Genomic DNA, 11,638 nt, shown 5'->3' on the forward strand with positions numbered 1-11,638 from the left:
GGCTGGAGCACAGTGGCCGGATCTCAGCTCACTGCAAGCTCCGCCTCCCGGGTTCATGCCATTCTTCTGCCTCAGCCTCCCTAGTAGCTGGGACTACAGGCGCCCGCCACCTCGCCCGGCTAGTTTTTTTGTATTTTGTAGTAGAGATGGGGTTTCACCGTGTTAGCCAGGATGGTCTCGATCTCCTGACCTCGTGATCCGCCCGTCTCGGCCTCCCAAAGTACTGGGATTACAGGCTTGAGCCACCGCGCCCGGCCCACATTCTTATATTTTCAATCTACTTTTATATCCTGCTAATAAAAGTAAAGTTGTCTTTGAACTAATCTTTCTTCCTCCGTAAGTTAAATATTCTTTCATTTGATAATAATTACATCGAAAACCATGCTACATTGTCATGTCAACGTGGATTACTCATCACACTTCTCTGGTTACAATTTGCCTTTGGGTAAGGACAAAGTTAAATATACACAAGGGCACCAAATCACAAACTTTGCACTTATAATAATTAAGATAGTGCAGCACTGGCACAAGAATAAACTAGTGAAACAGGGTCCATAAAGAAGCTACACATTTATAGACACTTGATTTATAAACAAAGCAGCAGTGCAGAAAACAAGAGTCTTCCAGCAAATGGTGCTAGGCCAAGTGTATACACAAAGGGGGCAAAAATAAATGCTGAGACCTGTTTCACACCATATCAAACATAAGGTCCAAGGTTTGGTAACTATGATTTTAAATCCGAAATTGTAAAACAAAGACTTGATCGATGTGACTACATACAAATTAAAATCTTAAAAATAAAAATGCTTGTAATTAAAAATATGTGAAAATGTTTTGCACGGCCCAAAAACCATCATAAACAGAATTGAAAAACATAAAAAACTGTGAAAGTATATTTGCAATATCTCACAGATAAATGGTTAAGGTTCCTAGTACATACAAAATGCTTTAAAATTGAAGGGAAAAAGACCAAAAGAAGACAGAAAAATGAGCAAAGTGAATGAATCACACAATCAATTTACACACACACACACACACAGACACAGAAAATGATGATCAACCTAATGCATCATGAGAGAAATGCAAATTAAGCAGCACTTGTCACTTAACAGATTGGTAAACACGCTCTTTTGGGAAGAATATGGGGAAACAGACACTCTCTTTAGTTGCTGATAGGATGCACCTTGACAGTCTTATGAAAGGAATCGTGCAGTATCTAACAAAGCTACACATGTATTTACCTTCTGCCCAGCAACTTCACTTCTAGGAATTTAACCTGAAGATACAGCTCCAATAATACAAAAATACATATGCACAAAGCTAATGATTCATTGCAGCATTGCTTTTCATTGCACAATACTGGTACGCCTTAAATGCCTATATACACAGGAAAGCATACGCAGTACACTTTAGTGAATACAATGAGGTAGTAAACAGCAATAAAAAATAAGAAAGACTGCTACAAATTGGTGTGGAGAGAGATTTCCAGAGTACAATAAGTGGAAAGATTGACAGAATGCAAAAGAATATATTTTGCCACCTTTTGTGTAAAAAAGGGTACGTAAAAAATACATGTGCATTTGCTCATTTATGCAAAAGGAAACATGAGAAGAATAAATAAAAGCTAAATTGCCTGTTAACCTCTGGGGTGGGTGGGAACTGCATGAGAGGGAACGGGGGAGGGGAGGGGTGCTTTTCGGAATATATCTTCTTGTATAGTTCTGACTCGTGGAGCCATGTTAGTGTTTCCTATGCTGAAAATAAGCAAATAAATAAAATTTAAATAAAGATAGGAGAAGCCTAAAATGGAATAGGATAGGAACAAACAGACTAACTGTATTTCAAATGAACAGCATAACCCGAGTATTTTTTCAACACAGTAGTATTTTGACCATAAATCCTCAAACTCTCAAGACAAAGACAAAAAAAGTGTATGCAAATATTGAACTTCAGTTGACACATTTGTTTTTCACAGTGGTATGGGTAATTCTAAAACTATTATCTGTGCATTCTAGGGTGGAGAAAATAAGTAAATATGGGTGGTGGAAACCAGGTGTTTCAGTGGTGGATAAATGGATTACAATTATAGGATGTGGAAAGGTTGGTAGGAACCTTTTAAGTCAATGAATTGGAAGTATCAGTGTGAACTCATACATTGTAATATAGAGAGAAACAGGTACAGAAATTGATATAGGGGTGTGTGTGTGTGTGTGTGTGTGTGTCTGTGTCTGTGTGAGTGTGTGTCCTCCTTGAGGAAATGGCTGATTCTAGGGCTGGGGCTGGAAAGGTACAAAACATACTATGCCAGAAATGAAGGAAGTGCTCAAAGAGTAACAGGAACACGTCAAAAGGACACAGGAACCAGCCTGACCGGGCTCCCACTGGCCAAATCAGGGATAATCTGGGCATAAAACGAAATGATCCTAACAATTTATACCACACCAAGTAAGACTCTATGAATTCACAATAATATAAATGAATACATAAACCAGGGAAAGTAAAAACTCTTCCTCACAGCAAAATGCCAACTAATACACATAGAAGGAATGATGGAATTAGAAAATCACCATGTGACAAAATCACAGTACTGATTTGGCAAAGAACTAGCCCCCCCCCCCCCCAAAAAAAAAAGCTAAAATCAGGGTGAAAAGTCTGGTGAAAAAGAGAATAGATATATGTACAGAGTTTCAAAGTATCTCTGACAAGCTACTGACTTATTAATTACAAGAGGGAACAGTAACCTGACAGTGGAGAAACCTAGCCAAAGGAAGTTAATATCCCCCACAATGGAAAAGATAGAAGTCATGTGTTTCCATACACTTCTGTGGTATTCCTGCCTAAAATGCATAACCCAAATCTAATCACAAGGAAATATTACCGAATCCAAATCTGGAGGGCAGTCTATCAAATAACTGCCTTTCACTCTTTAGAAATGTCAAGGTGATAAAAGACAGAGTGAGAAACTATTCCAAATTTAAAAAGGATGAGGAACATAACAACTAAATGCAATACATAATCTTGGATTGGATCCTGGGCCAGAAAACAGATTTCTTTTTTCTCTTTTGCTATATCTGAAATTAGCACAATTGGTGAAATTTAATGAAAGGCTATACATTAGATACTAGCATCCTATCAATGTTAATTTCCTGATTTTGCAATTTACTATGGTTATAAAAAAGAATGTCCTTGTTTTTCTGGAAATACACACTAAAATATTCAGCAGTAGAGAAGCATTATGTCTATAGTTCATGCTCAAACAGCTCCCCCGCCAAAAAATACTATGTGTGTATACATGTGTATATGCAGGGAAGTGATAATCATGACAGGTTAACATGTGAGGAATCTTAGACTGTACTAGAATTCTTTGTACTAGTCCTTCAACTTTCTGTAAGCCTAAAATTATTTCAAAATAAAAAGCTTTTACATAATTACTTCCAGACAGATTGAGGACCTAAATATGAAATTTAGAAAAACACTTAAAAAAAAGTAGGGGTCAGGCATGGTGGCTCATGCCTATAATCCCAAGGCTTTGGGAGGGTGAGGCAGAAGGATCTCCTGCGATCAGGAGATTGAGACCTGCCTGGGCAACATAATGAGACCTTGTTCCTACAAAAAGAAAAAGAAAAAAATATAGGAAATTATTTCACTTGACCTGGGGATGGGTTAAGATTTCTTAAAACAAACACACACACACACACACACACACACACGAACACGAACACGAACACACATACACAGACACACATACCCCATGAAGAAAAGATTAATTGGCTGGGCACGGTGGCGCACGCCTGTAATCCCAGCACTTTGGGAGGTGGAAGCAGGCAGATCACAAGGACAGGAGATCAAGACCAGCCTGGCCAATATGGTGAAACCCTGTCTCTACTAAAAAAAATACAAAAATTAGCTGGATGTGGTGGTGTGTGCCTGTAATCCCAGCTACTTGGGAGGCTGAGGCAGGAGAATCGTTTGAACCCCGGAGGCGGAGGTTACAGTGAGCTGAGATCGCACCATTGCACTCCAGCCTGGGTGACAAAAGTGAAACACTGTCTCAAAAAAAAAAAAAAAAAATCATTCAATCATAGAAAGGAGTGAAGTACTAACACATGCCTCATGGAAGAACCTCAAAAATATGGTACGTGAAAGATGCCAGGGACAAAAGACCACAATGATTCCTGTTACATGAAATGTCTGGGACAGGCAAACCTGCGGTGGCTGCCTAGGGCTGTAAGGTGGTGAGAATATTCTAAAATGTATTGTGATGATGGTTACACAACTCTGTGCATATATTAAAAACCACTGAACCGTCCAACTTGGCGAATTGTATGGCATGCAAGTTATAAAAAAAAAAAAACACAACTAAATCCTAGAAACCTAACTTTCAGGAGATAACTTTATAAGGTATCATCTGTGGTAGCCCCAGAAGCTGTTGATGTCTTAATCTCTGGAACCTATGAACATGTTTATTTACATGGCAAGAGAGTTTGCAGATGTGATGAAGAATTTTAAGGAGAGGAAGATGAGGCTGAATTGTCCAGGTGGACCCAATCTAATCACACAAGGCCTTAAAAGCAGATAACCGATGGTCAGAGTGTTGCAATGCGATGACTTGACCAGTTGTCGTTGGCTTTGAAGATGGAGGAAGGGGCCGCAAGCCAAGAAACATGGGTGCCTCTATAAGCTGGAAAAGACAAGGAAATAGATTCTCCCCTAAAGCCTTGAGAAAAGGACACAGCTCTGCTGACACCTTGATTTTAGTCCAGTAAGAGCCATGTTGGACTTCTAACCAACACAACTCTAAGATGAAAAATACATGTTGGTTTAGCTACAACATTTGTGGTAATTTCAATAGTAATAGAAAACCAATACACTATAGTATAAATTATTTGTTTTATATAGAAAAGAAAATGAATCTAATGGATCTTAATAAATCATCTGGAATGAATGAAGAATAAAATATCAGAAATGTGACATAAAAACCTCAAAACCACCAATAATTGGGGCAACAACATTCCTGATAATACCAACAAATTTTTTATTAATTTTTCCTGAAGTATAATATGCATGAAGTACCCAAATGACAAGTACAGCTAAAAGAATTTTCACAAAGTGAATACACCATGTAGCCGCCTCCCCCAAATCAAGATATAGAATGTAACCAGAATCCCAGAATCCCAGAAAGCATCCCTCAATTCCCCTAAAGATAACCACTATTCTGACATATTATAACAGATTAATTCCCACCACTGTTTTGGCTTCATTTAAATGGAATCATAGTTCAGACTCCTGTGCATCCGGCTGCTTCTGCTCAATATTACATGTGTGAGATTCATCCATGTTGCTGCATGTTGCAACAGTTTATTCTATTTTTTACTTGTTTTGTAGTACCTTATATATCACAATTCATTTATGCATTCACGTCTTGATGATTATTTGGGTTGTTTCCAGCTTTTGACTCTTACGAAGACTATTCAACTTCAGCAGATACTGCCAAAGTTTTCCAAACTGGCGAGAACAGTTTATAGCCCTCTCAGCAGGGTGCAAGTGTTCTTGTTTCTCTGCTTCCTTGTCAACACTTGGTATTATCAGCTTTTAAAATTAGGCATTCTGTGTCTAATCTGCTGCAGGCATAGCAAAGTCTGGCTGTACTTAATTTTTTAAATGTTAATAAAAATTAGATCCTGAAATTTTTTCACTTACTATTAATTCTCATATTTTACATGCTTCTTTGTTAGTATTTCCTACATCATAATCATGTCTGCAAATAGAATTTTCTTTCTTTTTTTTTTTTTTTTTGAGACGGAGTCTTGCCCCGTCACCCAGGCTGGAGTGCAGTGGCACGATCTCGGCTCACTGCAAGCTCCACCTCCCGGGTTCACGCCATTCTCCTACCTCAGCCTCCCGAGTAGCTGGGACTACAGGCGCCCACCACCACGCCCGGCTAATTTTTTGTATTTTTAGTAGAGATGGGGTTTCACCGTGTTAGCCAGGATGGTCTCGATCTCCTGACCTTGTGATCTGCCTGCCTCGGTCTCCCAAAGTGCTGGGATTACAGGCGTGAGCCACCGTGCCTGGCCTAGAATTTTATTTCTTTCTTTCCAAATATTATACCTCTTCTCTCTCTTTCTGCCTTTCTGCCCTGACTAGAACTTTATTTTTTAATTTTTTGTAGAGATGGGTGTCTCACTATGTTGCCCAGGTGAGTCTTGAACTCTTGGCCTCAAGGGGTCCTCCTGCCTCAGTCTCCCAATATAGCTTTACATACAACACTGAATAGAAGTGATGAGAGCAGGGTCTTGTCTCTTTCCTCATCTCTGAAAGAAAGCTTTCGATAAGTCACCATTAAGCTTAATGTCCACCATAAATATTATTTTGTGTAGATGCCCTTTGTCATCTTTTTGAAAGTCCCTTTATTCCCAGTTTGTTAGAAATTTGTTGTGTGGGATTTTTTTTTTTTTTTTTTTTGGAAACTAATAAACAGGTGTTGAATTTTATCAAATGCTTTTGTTCATCACTTTGATTAGATCACATTTTTCCCTCCATTTTGAGAACTTACTCTGAAGGACTTTAATTCATTGAAGTGTTTTGAGATTGCATGTGGCCAATTCTGATGAATATACTGTGGCCAGTCACAAGGAATGTGCAGGCTGGGCACAGTGGCTCGGGCCTGTAATCCCAGCACTTTGGGAGGCTGAGACGGGCGGATCACCTGAGATCGGGAGTTCGAGACCAGCCTGATAAACATGGAGAAACCCTATCTCTGCTGAAAATACAAAATTAGCCAGGTGCGGTGGCGCATTCCTGTAATCCCAGCTGCTCAGGAGGCTGAGGCAGGAGAATCGCTTGAATCCAGGAGGCGGAGGTTGGTGGTGAGTCGAGATTGTGCCACTGCACTCCAGCCTGGGTGACAGAGCAGGACTCCATCTCAAAAAAAAAAAAAAAAAAAAAAAAAAAAAAAAGGAATGTGCAATTCGCTGTAGTTAATAGCATTACTTACATGTTCTATAACTCTACTAAATTTCATTTGCTTTTTCTATTCGCTAATGAGAGAAGTGTGTTAAAATTTCCAAATATGCCTATTTCGCCTTTTAGTTCTATCAGTTTCCCTTTATATTCTCTGGGGCTGTGTTTCTAGATACATATGAATTTGTGATGTGCTGCTGTAAGTGCCTTTAAAGTGTTACTGGGCAGCGTGAAGTCTTCCAATGCTGTTTTCTAAGAGTGCCTTGGCTATTGTTATTGTTTTCATCCTTTATCATTATGGACAATCTCTATCTCTAGTAATATTTCTTTCTGAGAAATGATGCTTTGAAATTAGTATAGCTCTGCCAGCAGTCCTTTGGTTAGTGCTCGCATAGTACATCTTTTCCAACTCTTTTACTTTTGGTCTTTCCATTTAAAGTGGGTCTCTTGTACAAAATCATAGTTGGGTCTATTGTTTTTAATACAAAAATCTTTGTCTTTTAAATGGAATATTCAGCCTATTTACCTATAATGTGATTTGTACATATTTGGGTTTACATCTATTACTATAACCTTAGTTCTTTGTTCCTTGTCTCTCCTGTCCTGCCTTATTTTGGATGAATCAAGTATTAATATTCCATTTCTCTTCTATTAGCCTCTTATTTTCCATTCTTTTTATTACTTTGTTAACAATATGTGATTTTAAATATTATAGTAGCCACATTGAAAAAGTTAAAAATATATATTAATGTATCTTATTTAATCATATATATTAAAAATATGATCATTTCAGCTTGGTGCGGTGGCTCACGCCTGTAATCCCAGCACTTTGGGAGGCTGAGGCAGGCAGATCACGAGGTCAGGAGATGGAGACCATCCTGGCTAACACGGTGAAACCCCGTCTCTACTAAAAATACAAAAAAAGTTAGCCAGGCGCGGTGGCGGGCGCCTGTAGTCCCAGTTACTCCGGAGGCTGAGGTAGGAGAATGGCGTGAACCTGGGAAGCAGAGCTTGCAGTGAGCCGAGATGGCGCCACTGCACTCCAGCCTGGGCGACAGAGGGAGACTCCATCTCAAAAAAAAAGATCATTTCAACATGTAATCAGTATTTTTTAAATGAAGTATTGTACATTCTTTTTTTTCTTTTTCTTTTTTTGAGATGGAGTCTCACTCTGTCACCCAGGCTGGAGTGCAGTGGCCGGATCTCAGCTCACTGCAAGCTCCGCCTCCCGAGTTTACGCCATTCTCCTGCCTCAGCCTCCCGAATAGCAGGGACTATAGGCGCCCGCCACCTCGCCCGGCTAGATTTTTGTATTTTTTAGTAGAGACGGGGTTTCACCGTGTTAGCCAGGATGGTCTCGATCTCCTGACCTCGTGATCTGCCTGTCTCGGCCTCCCAAAGTGCTGGGATTATAGGCTTGAGCCACTGCGCCCTGCCCATTCTTTTTTTTCTATACTAAGTCTTCTAGGTGTTCAAAATCTGGTGTGTATTTTATAATCAAAGCACATCTCAATTCAGAATAGCCACATTTTAGTTCTCAATAACTCCATGCAGCCGACCTCAACTGTAGCAGAGTGTAGCCCTAAAGACTGACAATGTGCAGCCCTTCACTTATTCAGGGTCTACGACAAATTAATTTCCTAACCTTCTGAACAATTCAAGGACCTTGCAACACCTTAATTACATTTACTGTCCCCCTCCTAACTTCTGAACCATTTTATCTTAAATTTTCAACCTACATGTATCTTTAAATAAGACATTTTTATTACACTGCAGTCAATATTCATATATATATTTACCTTCACATTTCCTTTTCCACTGTTCTTTATTCCTTTCTGAAATTTTGTTTCCCTATGGGATTATTTTCTTTCTGCTACAAGAACTTCCTTTTGCTTTCAGAATGGGCCTGCTGGTGACAAATCCTCTTTTTGTTATCTATTGAGAAATCAGCTGCCAATCTTATTATTCCTCTTAACCTAATATCTTTTTTCTCTAGCAATTATAGATTTTTTTCACTGTCCTTGACTTTTAGCACTTTTATTATGACACTCTGAGCCCTCTCTTTTCTTTTAGTATAACCCAACTGTATGTGTCTTAACCTTTCTGTTATGTCCCTTGTCTCCATTACACTATGTTTTTTTCAGCCTTTCATTTCTCAGTGCTTCACTGTGGATATTTCTTACTGATCAATCCTCTAATTCACAAATCTTTTCTGTATTGAGTGGTTGTGAAACACATGTATGGGAGTTCCTAACTCAAGCTAATGTATTTTTTAGTTCTAAAATTGTCATTTGGCCAGGTGCAGTGGCTCATGCCTGTAATCCCAGCACTTTGGGAGGCTGAGGCGAGCAGATCACCTGAGGTCAGGAGTTCGAGACCAGCCTGGCCAACATGGCGAAACCCCGTTTCTACTAAAAATAATAAAATAATAATAATAATAATAATTAGCTGGGCCTTGTGGCAGGTGCCTGTAATCCCAGCTACTCAGGAGCCTGAGGCAGGAGAATCGCTTGAACCCGGGAGGCGGAGTTTGCAGTGAGCCGAGATTGCACCGTTGCACTCCAGCCTGGGCAACAAGAGCAAAACTCCATCTTCAAAAAATAAAAAATAAATAAAATAAAATAAAATAAAATTGTTGTTTGATTCTATTTTATAGATTCCAGGTCTCTGGTAAAACTCTGCATCTCTTCATCTGTTTCCTCAAACTCATAAATCAGTTATTTTAAAAGCCTCTCTAAGAGCTCCAATATCTGGATCACCTCAAGTTCTTTTCCTGTTACTCATTCTTTCTCTTGATTTTCATTCACTTGATCCTGCTTATGGGCACGCCTAGCATTTTTATTAATCAATTAATTATAGAGACAGGGTCTCACTATGTTGGCCAGGTTGGTCTTGAACTCTTGGCCTCCAGTAATCCTCCTACCTTGGCCTCCCAAAGTGCTAGGATTACAGGCATGAGCCCTGCGCCTGGTATTTTGATGGAATGCAGGATACCATGTTTCAAAGAGTATAGGGGCTAAGTTTCTCCTGGCAGGTAACTAGAATAAGGGCTGATCATCTCATCCAATCAAAGTTTTGAAGCTGGATTTCAAGCTGATAACTTCTGATCAACCTTTATTTGTAGGACATCATTCTTTTGAGGTCTCAACCGAAGGCCTGGAATATTTCCCATTGTCATTCCTCTTTGGCGGGCCTTGAAATCTAATTTTTTGTCCACCTACTCCTGTGAGAACAAAAGCTGTGCTTAAGTTTTTTAGGTTTAGGTAATAACTTTCTACGAATTTCTCCTTCTGAATTTGAAAAACACCTTAACAGGAAAAGCTAAGTCAGATGTCGAGTTTAATACACTCTTTCTCTCTATTTTCCCAAAGTGATGGTGTCTCACTCTGTTGCCCAGGCTGGAGTGCAGTGGTGTGATCAATGCACACTGTAACCTCGAACTGCTGGGCTCAAGCAATCCTCCTGCCTCAGCCTCCCGAGTAGCTGGGACTACAGGCGTGTGCCACCATGTTGGCTGAGTTCATTACTCTTGAGGTTGTCTTTTTCCTAGGATCTTGAACCCTCAAATCTTGGCTGCCTTAGAATCCCTCAATTCAAATTTTACTCCCACTACTCAGTGATTCCAAAACAAACTCTGGACCACTGCTTTGTCTGGCCTCTACCCTATGTGTAGAGTTGGCCACCACCCTAAGGGAAAAAAGCAGGGGTAAATATGGTTCAACTCAACAGGATTTTTCTCTACAATTTTGGCTCCTGCCAAATTTGACCTGGCTGCCTTGGTTAGTCCCCAGTGCCTTCAAAGATATTTATTTTTGTATTTTAAACAGTTTTTACAGTAGCCTCATCAGAGATTTGGTCTGATACTCTGTTGTAACCAGAAACAAAAGTTTTACTTTACTGAGTTTTAATTACTGATGTATTTTTTGCTGACTAGTCTATAAACTTCCTGAGAATAGAAACTATTTTTATTCCCTAACTTCTATTTAAACACTCAGCACACTACCTGACACAGAGGTTACTAGTTGATGAATTATTAACTTTTATATTAGGAAAAAGAGCTTAGAAAGCAAGTAAAGCATAACACATACGTATGTGCCTGCTAAACCATTCCAGCCCATTAATTCTTTTAATTCCACTCATCTCCAGAAAGAAACAGCCAATCTTTTCTTCTGTGGCCCACATATTAATGAAGTACATCCCCTAATAAAACTGCATTCTCAATGTTAATCTGAGATTAAATTACCTCAGAGAGTAGTACTAACATCTGTTGTTCATTTATTAAAACTATTTTGTGCTAGATGAAGTGATGTCATTATTCTTTAGATTTAACCAATCCATTTCTAGGTCTAGAGTTTTATCAGGAAACAATGAGATTTTTCATTCAGAACAAAGCTCTCAATTGAACCTTTAGAGACATCTTGATCACATTCAGTTAGGGTTTTCCAGAGCAAGAAAACAACACCACAACCAAAGCCCATAGATAGAAAATCTAAAACCAAAGAAAAGTTTACTGAACGTATAAATATTTTCTCTATTCCGGTTGGTTATTCTTGTATTATCAGTCTTGTACCATCAACCCCTAAATACAACAGCTAAAAAAATTAAAAGTGGTTGTCTCTGGACAGCGAAATTTTAGAGGTAAGGAAATGGAACTGGATTACCACTTCTCACGATA

The sequence above is a fragment of the Papio anubis genome, chromosome 16 (assembly GCF_008728515.1).
Source record: "Papio anubis isolate 15944 chromosome 16, Panubis1.0, whole genome shotgun sequence".
NCBI classification, from domain to species: Eukaryota; Metazoa; Chordata; class Mammalia; order Primates; family Cercopithecidae; genus Papio; species Papio anubis.